Source organism: Phalacrocorax aristotelis, chromosome 6 (genome assembly GCF_949628215.1).
Source record: "Phalacrocorax aristotelis chromosome 6, bGulAri2.1, whole genome shotgun sequence".
Taxonomy (NCBI): domain Eukaryota; kingdom Metazoa; phylum Chordata; class Aves; order Suliformes; family Phalacrocoracidae; genus Phalacrocorax; species Phalacrocorax aristotelis.
The window spans coordinates 18,275,916-18,292,096 of record NC_134281.1 but is presented as its reverse complement, the minus strand read 5'-3'; the positions used below and the strand labels follow the sequence as shown (position 1 = coordinate 18,292,096).

The window sequence follows — 16,181 nt, the reverse complement described above, 5'->3', positions numbered from 1 at the left end:
GCACTTTATAATGGGAGAGGACCAGAAATCACGCACAGAAATAACTTATTTCCCTTTCTTAAAATTTCCCCTCAGGACAACAGTTTTCTTAGCTCTCAATTCCTGTATTTTTAACACTCCAGCTCCCTTACAGCTTACCCTGCTGACCCCTGGCTCCAGCGTTTTTTTTACAGTCCTACAGACCTGTGCATCCTGTGAGCAAACAGCTACCCAAAAAACTCAGAGACTAGGATTCAGTCACAACTGATGTATTTGGGGGTTACACTGTACTCCCTGCTACCACATGGCCTGCCTCTCCACCAGCAACATCCAACACTTCTCTTCAAGCCTATGTAAATAAGCTGAAGTTGTATTTTCCTGAAGCACTTCAAACAGAAGCATGGTTGGAGATGCTCTAGTCTCCCATTAACCTGGGGAAGCACTCAAGTACAGAAAGCCAAGAACAACAGACCCTTTACTTGAGCAACCAGGGCAAGAATCCCAAGGCAAGCACCAAAGAGATAGAATTGCATGTGAGGAAGGGCTGAGAACTAGATAGGAAGGTAGAGCTCTTTCCAGATATACATAAGATAACCTGTCAATAAAACTCAGATCACTTGTTTACTTACAGTCACCTTTAACTCCAGAGCTCTCAGGGTGATGCTGTGCCCAGCACAACATCACATACCCTGAGGCAGATCTCAATTCATTACTCACTGAGTTCTCTGTAAAAATACTCTTCCTGGAGAGATACCTTCTCATCTGTGCCCCAGCCTTTAAACACACTCACAAACTTACACCATTTAGGGTCTGTCATTCTCTGAGACTGAAGGAAAATAAAACCAGTAGAAACCTACCACACATATGAGAAGTCAAGCAAGTTGTCCCTTCTCACACTTGCAAAGTAACCAAGCTTCCAAAAGCAAAGAAACTCAGAACATGTTCAACCAGCACAGTTCTAACTTCATTTCAGAGAGCCCTTCTTCCCCAGTCTGACTTGGATCCAAGTTCTTCCCCTGTTCCCAAACCACCAAATCGAAGGTAACAGTTACCACCTGCCACTGCAATTAGTGGATCCCACCGGTGGCATAGATAAGTCAACCCACCATAACCTTGGTGAACTTGCCTTACACCAGGTGGCTGAGGCCACAAAATCATCTATCTGGTATGCCAGGCTTTATTTCAAGCACAGCTTTATGGCTAATTCTATGTTGCTCTGCAACAGAGCAGAAACAAAGACAGGGGTGGAAAGTCTGAATGCAGCAGCACTGACAGAATCACTGCATTTCAAATGCCTTCATAAATAGTTATTGTCAAAGCTAAGGGCTCCAAGTACCCTATTCATATGTATTTTAGACAAGCTATTTAGATGTACTTGGCTCTAGGGTCACCACACAGGAGAGCAGGGGAAGCCTGAACTTCCCTACCATTACTGAAGTCTTGCAGATCTCTCCTGACATCTACAGCCAAGACCAAAAGCTAGACACTGGTAGGCAATCCCTGGCAATGCAAGAAGTAAAGATATCTGCCCAAGCTTTTGCAAAGCAGCTCAGCTCACGGTTAGGCTCCTCTTGTCCCCTTCTTCCTGGCTGCTAGGTTGGCAAAGCCAGACAAAGTCATTGCTTGGGCTCACAACCCCTAAGCCATCCACTGTTACTGCTTCTCCCCAGTCACTGTTCTGAAAGGATAACAGCATTCTGTGCAATGGCTTTGAAGAATAGAGTGCAGGTGCAGCCTGTAATGAACATCAGGTTGACCCCATTCAACTGGGGAGTGAAATGCTTTGAAAGAGTAACAGTACCTGGCAAATAGAAAAGCCCAAGTGAGGTTAGCTTTGGATCTTAGGGAAACCTCTTCCCCAAGCATTAGTTGCCATCTTTCTTGAACAGCTCCTACAATAACTGGTCTTCACTGCAGCACAGTCCTTTTATCAGGCAAGTAATCAAAAAGTCCTGAGGATTCCCTAATAATAGTTCAGTGCATTATCAGAACTCTCCATCTTCTCATCACCCACACTAGTGCAAAGTTAATTGAATAATTAAAGCAATTCAAATTGCCCACAGCTTGTTCCTATCTCTGCTTTCAACTTCCTCTTCCAAGAGCTGATTGAGGAATGTCTCACCTGTCTCCTGATGCCAAACTTCAGGCCAAGAGGAATTTTTCCTAGAAGACATTGTGCAGGACATCTATGCTTCACCCCTTCCTCTGCAGTGTGCAAGTGCTGGACTTCCCAGCCTGGTGGGAAGGATTTTTCCTCCAGCACTCGCAGCCATTGGTGCTCTGCATTTCTCCTGCTCTTTTGTCTTGCAGATTGTTCTTTCAAACTTCTTGATGTAAAGGTTTGAAGGTAACTGAAGCAACCTGTGGAAGGGCAGCTCAAAATGAAGAATTTTCTCCCCTTTCCACACTCACCTTTCCCTTACAACACAACTACTGGTTTCATTAAGAGCACAAGTCTATCAAAATGCCGTTATGCCACAAGCCCCTGTTCAGCAAAGTTGGCAAAATACATTTTGGAAAACAAGATTTACAAGTTCTGATGATTTTCTGCACTTGAATCTCAGGGCGGGAGGGGAGGAATCATTCACCTACTGATGATCCAGGGACAGAAAAGCAGCTCTGGAGACAAGCAGGCTTGAGATGGTGCATGTTTTCCAGAGCCACTGTCCCTAGCTCACAAGAGTTATAGTTTAAGTTTCCCCTGAAATTCTGTTAACATAATTCAATAGTTCAATTAGCTCTGAGTGTGTCATCATCAGTGATACACTCAATGATGCTTTTGGGTTATTTGGGATATCTTTATAAATTTCAAGTTCTTGTACAGTTTCAGGGCTAGGCAGTCATCTTATGACAAAGAAAAATTTAAAACTAGCTTCTCTGGTTTTGGAGCTAGAGGTAGGGTGACATGCCATGCAGGGACACTTTATGTATTTAACACCACTCCTCATCTAGAAGCCCAGCTCTGGCAAAAATGCAATTGTAATTTTCAATTTGAGCAGTCAGCATTACAATAAAAATTACTTTCTAGCACACTCCTTGAGTAAGAAACAGCAAAAAGCCACTCCAGGACCTGTGCACTTGTGTGTTTCTAATTAATTCTGACAGAGCTGCTTGGGCTTCAAAGGTGAAAATATATTTGGTTCTCAGAGCAAGTATCTCTTTGGCAAAGACATTACACTGCAGCCAGGATCAAGTAATGACGATTGCACTGGACACATAGTTCTAGACCAGTTTATCTCAGGGCTGGGTAGAAAAACAGGGCCCTCAGGTGCTTCTGAGGGCACGAGGGCAATGGAACCTCTTAGAACAGAGGGAAAAGTAAAGATAAAAAGTGATATGCAAAAGTAATGCCATTCTGATAAAAGCTACAGGGGGGAAAAAGCCCTGACCTAAACAATTTGCATTCCAAACCACCTTTTCTAGAGTAGAAGATCAGAACTCTGAGATCTCCCGGAGTTTGGAAAGAGATTAAGACCTCTCTGGTTGTCTTCAGAGGCAAGTCCTGCAAAACAAAGTATGATGGTTGAAGAACATTAGCCTCCCCGGTCATGATTTTTATCCATGTGGGGCAAACACGGGTGGATTTTGACATGGCATCATTGTTTTCAAAGGCTGGTGCATAGATAAGACTGCTTTCCTCTTTCACAATAACCAGATGACAGTCTTTCCCCATAAACCCTCAGAAACAGGGTTTCTTGCCAATGATAAGTGTCATCCCTATTGTTTTTTTTTCTTGAGCCCATTTTCCATGCCCCAGCAATAGTGTTTCATTGGGAAATACTCTATAGGCTGCTGAAGAACAGAGGTTGCCTCTCCATGACCAAAAGCACCAAGTGTAATCCTCAAGATACTTTACTCATTTTCCCCTGCACCAGAACTTCAGGACATTTCTCTTTGTTTAACAAAGAACAATCAGTCAAGATCTCTCTCTCCCTCCTGTGGGCAATGGTTTGGGAACCTGATTTCCAATTCAATAGCTCCCATGGACTTATACAATGCGAAAAGAGAGCATTTCAATAGTCTACCCAATCCTTCAACAGGTATAAATTTCTTGTGGGACAGAGGGAAATAAAGGATTAATATCAGCACATCTTGTTCAGCATCACAGGATACTGTAGTTCCTCCCCACCCAGAAGGAACCAGAGAAATCAATTACTATGAAAGAGTTTCCAGTTTATAAAAGATCATCTTTCTTAGGAAAAAAAATTGAATGTTGCAGATTTAATTCTATCCTGCAAAATTCAAAGGTTTCAAAAAATGCAAATTACACCATTAGGGTTGTCAAATTCATAGTATGTCATCCCTTTTTTCACAATCTCTTACCAATCAGTACATCCTGAGGTATCAAATGAAGATTTTGCTCAGCTTCCAAGTGTTCAAAATTACAGAAGCTTCCTAACATTAATGAGACTGTCCCACACAGGAGGAAACCCTGCTTGGGATGTGAGTGAGTATTTCTGCCAACACTCAACTCTGAATGACTGACTGTCTGCTCAGATGTGACCTTTTTACAAGAGAAAAGCAGCATCAGTGTCCGTGATGGGTTTTGGCTTTGGGATGATAAGTTCAAAACATTCAAAAGGATCAATCCATTGTAATTATTTTTCATTAAATGACTGATGAGGAAGACAGAAACAAATATAATTTTCTGATCACATGTCTGGTTCTGGTTGAAGATGAACATCTCAAAGCAGCAGCCCTTAGCCAATATTTGCCTTCTTTCAGATAACAAGTCATAGCTCCTTCTCTCCACCTGGGCTGTTCTGTTGTTGCATTTGCTGCATATCTGACCAGCCTCGGCCTTCCATTTTGTCAGGACTGTTTCTGCGCTTCAGAAATCACCTTGAAAGGCTGAGCCATTGAATTTTTCCTCAAGTATTTCTTCATAATGAAGTAAGAAAGTTGAATGTAGAGACTACAGTAAGCAGGATCTCACTGCCTCTCAGCCACCTGCTTTTCTCCCACCTCAATACCACTACAAGCTTTATGTTCACTAAAGAGGTTGGATAGCAGAATAAATGGGAGCTGTGAGCAAGCAAACACTTAACTTCCTACTCAGGATCAGTCAAATGATGGCAGACAGCCATTTACACACTGCACTTGTGTCTCAAGTTCACAGATGAGGCATGCTTGCCTCTCACATGCTCAAGTTACTTCAAGGGCTGAATGCCACATATGATTCACCTCCTAGGGATAATGGAAGAAACGCAGATGTTTCTGAATATTGACCCTTTGGCCTTTGGCATAAGCCTTTTGTAAACCCTTTGATAATGAGCTGATAAGTAATAGGTCATTCCAGCAGAAGACAAGCTGATCCAGCTGTCTGAAGAAGCAGCGAGAAGGTCAGTGGAAAAGCCAACAACATATCTCAGATAAGAACACAGATCAACCAGCCATTCTGTTTCTGGGGAGCAGCAGATTTTTAACTCAGAGTTCATATCCCATCATGATGAAGACTAAAGTTTCACTCCCATTGTCAATTCTATTCCTGATTAATTTTTTTCCGTACTCCGATGTATTTACCTCACAGCCTATTCCTACCGATGTTCTGAGGGAGCCACCACCCTTACACATTCTGGGCTGGAGTGAGTGCTAATCATTCCTATCCAACACAAGGATCCTGTAAAGCAACCAGGTGCACGCTGAGCTAACTTCTGTATTTCACTCTGCAGTACTGGCAGAATTCACCTGTCAGACAGCAAAGAGAACCAGCCACCAGCACCATCCTTCCTCTAGCACTGAACAGGGGAAGGGAAGCAGCAAAGCACCAGTGTCAGCAATGTTGGAAGGAAGACTGCATTCATTCAGTTAAGAGACTGGAATCATTCTTCCAGTTACACCTTCCAGCTAGAGAGCAAACTTACCTGGAGCACACTTTGGAAAAGCCTGATTGTCACTTCTCAGCTACAGCATTTTGCAACATCTGTTATATTTTTTTGTGGTCAAGCTTCCCTAGGGGTGTAAAATTGCTTTTCCTACTCACCTTTTTCTTCAACCTCCAACATTTCACTGTATTTGGAAATGTGGTTCCCATCTTAAGGCAAATAATTCAATTCAGAGCAATCCTTAATCAGTGATGACATTTTTCAAAAAGGAAGAGCTGCAAAGGATAGATATGCATAACTTTCTGCAGCTCATTTTGGAGGATAGCTACCCATTAACGTTTTCCATAACAGACCCAGGCTTGCAGTTAAGGATTGGTGTCTGAAGTTCAGGACACAGAATTCTCCAGGTCAAGCCATGCACACTAACTCAAGAAGCAAGTTACTTCTACTAACAGCCTACTTCACTACTACAAGAAAGGAGACCAAAGAGTTTGCTGAGGCTCACACGAAATCAATAGAAGGGAGGATTCCTACTCCCCATATTCTGATTATAGATCATCCCAGGAATAGAACAGGTATCAGGTTAATAGCATCATGCAGAATCAAATACAGAAGAAAATAACTGCTTGTGACCACTACAGAGCTTCTAATCCACAAATTCCCTCCCAATGAATGTGTTATTATGCATCCATGATGCATGGAAGGAAGCATCCACCATAAATAGTATATTGAAGAAACAATTAGTCGAACATGTAGCTAACTTTTAATTTATGAAATGTGTGGATATATTGAAGGGTAAACACCACTGCTCAAGGGATGTCTAATATAAGAATAGCAGTCTTTCAACACTAGGCCTGCTGGAAATAGAATATTTTCTGTAAAACCTCTTCACATCCGAATCCTATCTTTTGCACAAGACAGAATCCGTGTTTGAGGGAAAGCATTGTCATTCCACAGATCTTCCAGTGATGGGGGAGGTAGGATTATGCAGAAATCCCTCCTAGCTGTTTCAGGTGATGGGCAGCTTGAGGTTACGTTTACTCTAGATCAACACCTGTAAAATCTAGCTCTTCTCTGGAGCTGAAGGCAGTATCTGTCTCATTGTGAGATCCCAGCACAGAAGAATTCAGGAGCTGATCTTTGGTCAATCTGAAAGCAAATCATCTCAGTTTTGGATGGAAAGATCTGCAAACTGGTCTGCAAGTAAGCATGGCAAACCAGCATTACATAAGAAAATGTACCCTAAAGACATTTTTGAGTCATGATAATATATGCAACTCTTGTGTGGTAATCTATATTTGCCTCAAAATAGAATAAAATATGTGAGCGGAAGCAAGAGACCATTACTACAGTCAGCTCTCCCCAAAGAAGCACTGTGTATATTTAGCTGATTCATGATTTTCAGAGGGAACCACATCCCCACTCATATGTTAAAGAGGAACAAGGGGAAATGGATTCAGCTAGAGCACCATGCACTTCAGAGCAGAGTTTTCTCAAAAGGCTAGCACCTGCTATACTGGCTCAGGACAGCCTAGCAAAGGAGAACATCATGTCTGCGTGGTGGTTAACTATTTGAAGAGAAATGCATATTCTTGATTTCAATTAGCAGGTGACATCTTGTACATGCAAGATCTCTGTATACAAGTTAACACATCACAATAGAGGTGACTGGGAGCTTAGGACCCACCTTGACCTGGCAGTACATATGCAAGTTAACAAACACCTATTAAGAACCCATCTTTTCCCCTTATGATGACACTGGACAGTCTAGGCTATAGGAACAACCCTTGACAGAGGATCTCTGCAGTGCTTGAACAGCTGGAAATACTTTTCCAACACCAGGTCAGCTCCAATGCAGTCCCCACATCGGAAGCCCAAACTTAGGTAAGCAAGGGATAGTTTTAGGATCTTATTTATAATCAGAGCAGGGTTGTGTTACTTTACATTTTACTTGGGCAGAATAATGACAGTAATAATATCCAAAAGTTTTAAGATGTCCAAAGAAATTGCTCAGAAAGTGCAAGAAAAAAGGCACACTAAGTTTAGGAGCAGGAGCACATTCTGGTTTTACAATAATTAAGGGTCACACAACATCCATCAGGTGGGTAAGTGAATTATGTTTCACAAGGGATCACAGGAAAATTTTCTCCAGCTTTGGTTCAAGTTATTCACATGTCCCCAGTTCCAGACTTCTAGTTTAATCCAGGTCCAAATCTCAAGAAACACAACAGCACTCTTCTATGACTTTGTGTGGGAAAACCACAATTGTCCCTATTTTCTGCAACAATAAGATTCTTCAGCCTTGATTTGTCTCTCCAATAGTCAGAAAAGCTTCAGAGGAACATGGTGAGAATTATTACTTTGACAAGGACCTGTGCCTTGTGAGCTGCATGTAGTATATCTAATAAAGCTCCTCTGGGGCTATAGCACAGAAGCAAAACAGAGGCTGCTGGGTCACTCAAATCCCTTCATATGGGAAGAAACAAGAGAGCAGAGGCTCCCAATGACACCACAGTTAGCCCACTTTACCCTTCAGTAACAAATGGGGATCTCCAAAGGTCATGGACATCTCTCAGCCATCCCCAGAGCACCCTTTATATTCTGCACTCTGAAGAGTATAGCGCATGCAGAAGGATTTTGCTATAAATCTCTGAAGGTTATCAAGAGCTTGCAACCTCCACTCTCTGCAGTCATAGGCGAAGTTAGGAGCCTTACAGAAAAGGGGAAAAATAGGTTTTATTTGCCATCAGCTTGAGACAAGCTTAGCAAGGAAAGAGATGGGAGCAGGACGGACTTAGTACAAAACAGTACTGAATTAAGGGTACACATCACAGGTGAGAAGAGGTTTCTTGCACTACAAGCCCCGTGCAGGCCCCTTTGGGAGGGTTAGTGCCCTCTGTACAGCTGTCTCCATCCCCCTGAGACAGCAACAGCTGGCAGAAGCTACCACACACTTGCCTCTGTGTATTTACCTGACCTTCAGGAGACACACAGCTGCCATCAGGAACACCAAGTGAGTGGGGTGACCCAGCAGTGTCTCTCACAAGGAAACCTCTGCTCCTTCCCTTGAGAGAGCTGCCCTAGGGCAAAATGCATGGCTTTGCTTAGCTGGGCCTAGTCTCTTAGGGGACAATGCTGCAACAATTCTGTTTACATAGCAGTCTTATCAGTGAGGAGGCTTGGCTTCACAGGTGGCCTCTTGACATGGCACACGCTCTCCCCATGGGCTGCTGCTCAGCCCCTGTCCCTCCTTTACCACATCTGCTTTCTCAGCATTTTCTCCATGCTTCTTATAAAACTTACTTATCTAACCCAAACATTCTTCTTCCCTTAGTCTGGCTCCTCTTCTCAGAGGAGCCATTTCCTCCTGTCTATTGTTGATTGTTATTGTTTCTTCTCTGTAAATGCATCTGTCATGATCTTTTCTTCCAAGGAGCAAGCAATTGTGAGTTCCTCATATTTTTCAGGGAACCTGTTCAGCAAGGATTCTGCAGAAGAGTTGCTTCCTTTCTTGTCCTGAGAGGTTGCAAGCCCCACAGTACAGGGTAGATTGCTGAACTCAGCAGAAAACACTACAAGTGTTAGCAACTTAGAAAGCAAACAAGAAACAAACCCCCAAATCACCAAACATCCTTTCCTGAGGCTGGAGAGAAGCTCTTGCCTGGCCAGCCAGCTGGGTTAAGATCTACATCACATCCCACTGCTGGAATGCTAAGTAATTCTGCAACTAATAAGCTGGTGAGAACCTATTTACCACACTGGAGATTTGAAGGAAGGCACAACTTTGATGCATGGTGTCACCTTCCCCAGTGGGCAGACAGGATATCCCCCAAACCACGTGATCTTATCTTGCTGTGCTACTAGCTGAGGAATTGTTTCACACCAAGATGGATCTTTCCAAATACTCACCCCTTTATAGAAACCTCTCAAGGGTCAAGGAGCAGCAAGGGCCTGCAGTTCCCCACAGGACAAGGAGTCAAGAAGGGTAAGTCAGGTGACAGGGCAGGGCTTGCCAGCCATGCCCCCATCCCACAGGACATAAGTGACATCAGCAGCCAAGTCTGGGGATGGCAGCCAGGGTCAACGAAGAATCCAGATCATTCGTGATGATAAGGCAGGTCAAGCGGGGAAGTCAAACTGCAGGTCAGAGTCAGCTCCAATGACAGTAACCAGGGTCAGAGACAGTCCAGTGTTCACCAGGCAGGTCCGACGTCAAGCAGACCCAGGAAGACAGCCCATGGGTCAGGGTCCCAGTCTAAGGTCCACAACCAGGCACAGGCATGGCTGTATGGAGTCAGAGACAGGTACAGCTCACCATAGCTTACAGGAGTAATTGAAAGTCATGGACTGAGCTTAAATGGAGCCCCTGAGCCCATGGGCAGGGGAGTGGGTGGAGGCCCCATGGCAGGCTTGTCAGGGCAAATAAGTCCTATTAGGTATGCTCAGGGCCCTGACACTTCATCTCTGCAGCTTTGGCCAGTATCACAGCAGCCACCAAGACAGATGCCCACAGATCCCATGCCATCTAAGTACAAATGCTCACACCAGGTAACTGGGGATCAGCCCCCCCCGACTTACACCTCCTCTGCACCTCTCTGCACTTGCCCAGAGGTTACAGATGTATTTTGCCACTGTTCCCCTTAGGTGCAAACTCCAGTCTTCACAATAGACATAAAGGCTCCTTGTCCTCCCCCCTCAGAAATAAGAGGAATTATATTCCATGTTACAGAGCAGCCTGTGTTTAAGGCATTGAAATAAGATGCAGCAATAACCAGGAATTGCTTTTCCTCCCCACATGCTGATGTGCCTTAGGGCAGAGAAAAGCAGCTGCAGGAGCAGCACAGTACCTCCCAGACCATCATTACAACAGCATGGAGGCAAAGACAAACAAAGATGCAGGAAGTGATTATTCGTTCAGATAACAGAGCTGCAAAGCTGAGTATGCAATTAGTTACATGAATTCATCGCTAAGCATGGGGCTTTCATTAGAGACAAACAACCTAAACCCAACAACACAACAGTGGAAGTTGTTTGTATCAGGAAGGGAAGTTAAATAACCTCTTTCAGTGATACTGCAAAAGCAGAATGTGTGGGTTAAGCGTGACAGTAGCCTTAGAGAGGCTGGAAACTGGCCAAGATACAACTCCCCCCACCCACATCCCTTCCCCCCATATTTCAGAAGTTCAGTGTTTCAGGAGCATCATGGAACGCTCCTTTCTGGGTGATATTTAACTCAGTCTTCAGACCCCAGCCAAGAACGCACTCAGCAATAACTGGTGAAGTCCAGTAATCAAAACCAGAAAAAACTTTCCATTTTGTTGCTGAGTTTTATCCCTGCCATGGTACTCTCTGACCCTGTGTCAGAACATACAAGCTTACATTCAGAAAGATTTAACAAAAAGCATGCAACGGCCAGAGATCCTGCTGCCAGGGGAGGAGGGGAAGAAAGAGAGAAAGAGAGGAAAAATATATCAAATGGCTTATAAAGAAAGAAGCATGTGTACTTCCAGGAAGATGATACAGTTTTTTTAGCCATCCCATTTGGGGGAGCTTCCCTTAACTCTGACACTTCTTTGAAGGCAAAAGATACACAAATCATGGGGCCAGTATAAGGGCTGTGCAGCTGCACAATTCTCTTAGAAGGTCCCTTTTGTATTGCCTTGGCTTGCTCTTCAAGCTCAGAGGGATGGTTAAGTTGAAGTCACCTGCTCCCTGATTCCCTGTGTGCACATAACTGGCTGCAAAAGCGCACTTCAGCTATCACAAAAGAAAGGCAGGCTCTGCCAGGTACAAAATTTATGAAGTTAGTCTTTTAGAAGTGAAAAATAAAAGGTCCTGCAGTTTTGCTTTCAGAAAAACAGTTCTGGGAATATGCATTTCCCTGACACAAGGTCCATGTAGACATGGCATTAAGCAGTCCCTCAAAAAACCCTCTGAGGACTTGTCAGACCTTCTGATACCAACGTCTGGAAAGGAGAGAGCCTGGCTTCCCATTCTGAGAAAACCAACAGCCAGCATCACTCCTTTGGGTTGGTTGCACTCAAGAGCAAACAACAACAATACATGCCCACACCTTCCGGTTCAGAGCTGCTTTTTCACCACCAGTTCCTACACCAGCCCAGTCCAGGTTGTGTGGACTCTTGCCCAACCCTCCCAACCACGTATCAGTTTGTAGCCAGGTGAAACTTTCCAAGAAAATACAGCTTGCCAAATGTTAATCTTCCGAAGTCTCACAGTAGCACCTTCACCTAAACCTCCCCTTTGTCTTGTCCCCTGTTGTGCATGGCAGCCTTACTCCTCCCTCTGAAGTCCTCATACTTCAGGGGATAATTCCCTGTGCAAGCTAAGTCCTTCTCATTTATTTTTCATGTGGTCAGGGAGGGCATTAAGAAAATAATCACTGAGACTGCAATTTAGAAATAGCCTGGAAACCATTTCTAAGGAGACCAGCCATCCTCAGGATGTTCCAGAAAGCTTTGGTTGTGCTGATGCTTCTTTTGGGGGACAAAACACCCCATAACAATAGTGTCAGGCTTAACTGCCTCAGAACTCCTACATCAGCTATATAAGTCCAAGCCAAGGGTCCACCTGGCCCACTACTGTCTCCAACAAAAGCTATGAGTTGACACCTAGGAAAGAGTAAGAACAGGAAAAAAAAATATGGTACTTCCCTCCCCAAACCCAAATTATTTACTTAGCCTTCAATTATTTCAGTGTAAGATACTTTTTTTTTGCCTTAGATTGTTTGTCTGTTTAGTAATCCGTAACAAATCTTGCTTTCCAACACTATTGTACACAAGTTTACACCTTGTACCCACAGCACCCTTTGACATGAAGTTCACCAGGTCTACTACCTGGTAAACCCTGAACCACCTCCCTTCAATTTGCTTGAAATCTGACCCCACTGGTTGGCCTCCAGTTCTTGCATGAGAAAAGGTAGGAACATTCAGTCCCTATCCACTCTCTTCATGTCACTCCAGATTTTGTAGGTCTCTGTCACATTCCCCCCAAAATCATCCTTTTTCTAGGCTGAAGTATCCCAGGCTTTGCTCCTTTCCCATTGCTCCTTGTATGGAAGCTTCCAAGTCTGGACTTGGAAGGTCACCCACAGCAGGGTGGGAGCTAGAGGTCACTTGCCAGTATCAGACCAAAATTAATTGTTGGGGTGGGAAAGCACCATAACCACTCCCTCTGACTGAGCCCTGTTTCTCCAGAAGTGAATTTGACTTGTGCTTTCATAAGGCTTTTACAGAAAGGAAAGAAAGAAAACACAGACAAACGTTCCTCTTTTACAACCACTTTTCCTCCCTTTGAAATCAAGGAAAGCAAAACTAATGCAATTCTAGAAGCACAAAGATCCCCTTCTCAGAAGAGCAGAACGAAAGATCATGACTCAGACATGGGGCTGTAACTTCCTCATCCTATTACTCAAACCTTTGACCTCCAACATTTCTGCATTTCTCTGTGAGGGTGTCATAGGTCTAGCTGATCTCACGATCTGCTGTACTGATCTCAGAGATCCTTAGCACTTTTCAAATACCATTTGATCAACTCAGCAGCAGCATGCATACACAGCACCTAGGAATTTAAAAGTTTGACCTTGCAATTGTGACTTTCTTTAATGCAGCAGAGATTTGGGAGAATGGGGAGGAGTTGGCAGGGCAATGACTGGGTGAAGAAGGTGGTGTGTTTACAGAACACAGCTTAACAGAAGCATCCATCATAATGTCCCCAACAATCCACAGACTTCAGGGACCCAACCCCTTCAGGGCAGATCAGAGAGGTTTCCTGGCTAATGTCACGTAAGGGAGGATACTTCTTCCACATTAATGAATGCAGGTAAATGGAGACATATTTTATTACCCCCTGGTTAGCCTGGAGCAGTTCACTGGTTGTTGAGACGATCAACATGCCCATAGTGCTGTGATGCTTTAATATTAGATTACAACACTGACATCACCCTTAAATTCAGCAAGTCAAAGGAAATAGATGGAGGGGAATTTATTTACTAAGCTCAAAATAGTTAATAGGATTAGCAACACAGAAAATCAAATTTTAAAAACTACAATTGGGCATTTGGACTAATTTTGAAAGTTTCTCCCACTTAGTAAGTATCCAGCAAACAAAAACTCAGTTAGGAAACCAGTTTTAATATAGTCCACAGTAGGCTGTGTTTGTGGCACAGGGCATTTCAGGAGGCCCAAGCTTCCTTTCATAGCATAAAGCCATTCAAGGATCACAAGGATTCAAACCCACTAATGTGCCAAATCTCAGGTCAAATGAAAAAAAGTTTGGATCTTCCAGTCACTAGATCTCTGTCCTACCTCCTTCAGAAACATCAGTGCCCCTCACACAGTTAGCCTTGGCCTAGACAGTGAGTGTTTTGAGGTTACCACTGCCCAGGCCCTTGGCTGAAGTCCTAGTTAATCTCTGGCCATGACATTCTCTCCCACCTGGTGAAGCAACTCCCAATGGGTGCCCCTTTCAGCAACAGACAGCTTATCCCCCAGCTCTTACATTCCCAGACTAGTTTGAAGACACAAATTCAGGCAGCCCTAAGATGACAGCTAAGACTGAAAGTCAGTGAGAAATCACTCAAGATAAAAGCCTTTGCAGCTGGAAAGAAATCATATCCTGACATATGATGGTGTTGGTAGCTTTATCTAAAAAAAACCCCAACACACAAAACAAAAAACAAGAAAGCAGAAAAGGAGCAGAAGTGGAAGGAGAAGCTTCTGACCATACTGCCACCAAAAGAAATGCTCAGCAAGCCATGACCTCAGCATGAACCCCCTTCATAGACCAGCCTCTGTTTCATATCTGGGTATAAACTACCACTCCACATTATACAGACATACCATGGTATTTAATGAACACAGCTTATGACCTGTTTGATTACCATCCACCAGCTCAGAGTAACATGTTAGGAAAACAGCGATAAGGAGAGGGAAAGAGGAATTGTCACAGAACAGCAATACTTATTCTAAAGAGTGCTGAGTACCTTTAAAACAGCTATGTTTAGATTTGTAGATTTTAAGAGGGCAGCAGGAATGTTCATATTGGTCTCCTGCATAAAAATATTCTTGAATTTCATCTGATGTCCCAAATTTCTTCTGGCTGAGGTAGCAAGACGTGGTTTCTTCAGAGACATCAAGAGGCAGAACCATCACTGTATCTCTTGATAATTGGTGCCAACAGTTAAATAGTCTCTGTTAAAACCACATACCTTATTTCTAGCTTACATTTATCTAACTTTAATTTCTAGCTGCTGGCTCACATTATGCTTTCATCTGTTTTTCATCCATATGCAGGCATCACTTTACCCAATGAAACTCACCCCTGCATTAGGCTGACACAGCAAGCGATACCCAACAGTTTGGGGCAGGAAGAAAAAAGTATGTTGCATCCTGCTGCATGTATAAGGGTGCCACAGAATTCAGAGAGTCAGGTCTAGAAGTAACATTTGTTTTGTAACTAAGGCTTGCTCATAGCAATAAAGCCCCAGGTCAGAACAAGCAACATTCCCCAAGCACCCTGTTGCTGGAGCTTTCTGAAATGGTGGCCTGAAGCAGCCAGCCAGCAAGGCTGGTAGCAGTTGACTGCTTGTATCACTCTTGAATTACTGCCATCGTCAAAGTTATGAATATAAAAAGGACTACAATAGAAGACAGCAAGTGCCATCAAAGTTGCAGAGAAACAATTTTGTAAGCATTCCCCAAGGGGAGACATATTTGGGCAGAGGTGAGGACATGTACCCCCCACCCACTCTGCACTATGTGGTTCTGCTGCCATCCATAACCCTGAACTTATTGCTTACTGCTGTGTTTGAAAAACAAAGGCAAATTTACCCCTTACCTAAGGACCTGGGCCAAGCTTGAACAGTGACTGACTTTTCCAGCTAAAATGTCTCTTGTCGCATGACACAGGCTTTCTGGAGGCTGAATGCAGGGCACAACAGAGCCAGCTGGGACCAAACTGTAAATTGAGAATTTTGAGAATGTTAGTCCCATGGGCCTTGTAATGGCATAAAGAGGCAGAAAAGGAGAACCCAGTTCTCTGTGAACTGCGGTACCACAGATTGTCTCCAGGACAGCAGTGCTGTTCAAAATCACAGCGGGAAACCAGATTTGTAACAGCAGCATCATGAACAGGCTGTCACCCCACACAGTAACGACACAATGGAGGAAGCAGCGGGTGCAGCCAAACAGCACCAATCAGCATTATCTTAATGTGCTGGGCTGTAAACTGTGTCAGAGCTGCTTTCTGCATGGTTCACTCATTCCTTCCATGAGGGCATGAGCACCTGGGACAGGGGAGGGCAGACAGCCCTGGCCAGGACCTGCCTAGAAGGCCCCTGCGGCTCCAAAACAGCACCCT

The 16,181-nt window shown here is 43.9% G+C and overlaps 1 long non-coding RNA gene across 2 annotated transcripts in view; it reads right to left on the bottom strand.

Moving 5' to 3' along the window:
- The window catches only part of LOC142058695 (uncharacterized), a 264,243-nt gene that overhangs the window by 243,244 nt on the left and 4,818 nt on the right, over positions 1–16,181 (bottom strand). For both annotated transcript variants that reach the window (XR_012661066.1, XR_012661065.1), the window contains exon 2: positions 15,660–15,779. This is a non-coding gene — a long non-coding RNA (uncharacterized LOC142058695). The remainder of the gene's footprint in view (positions 1–15,659; positions 15,780–16,181) is intronic.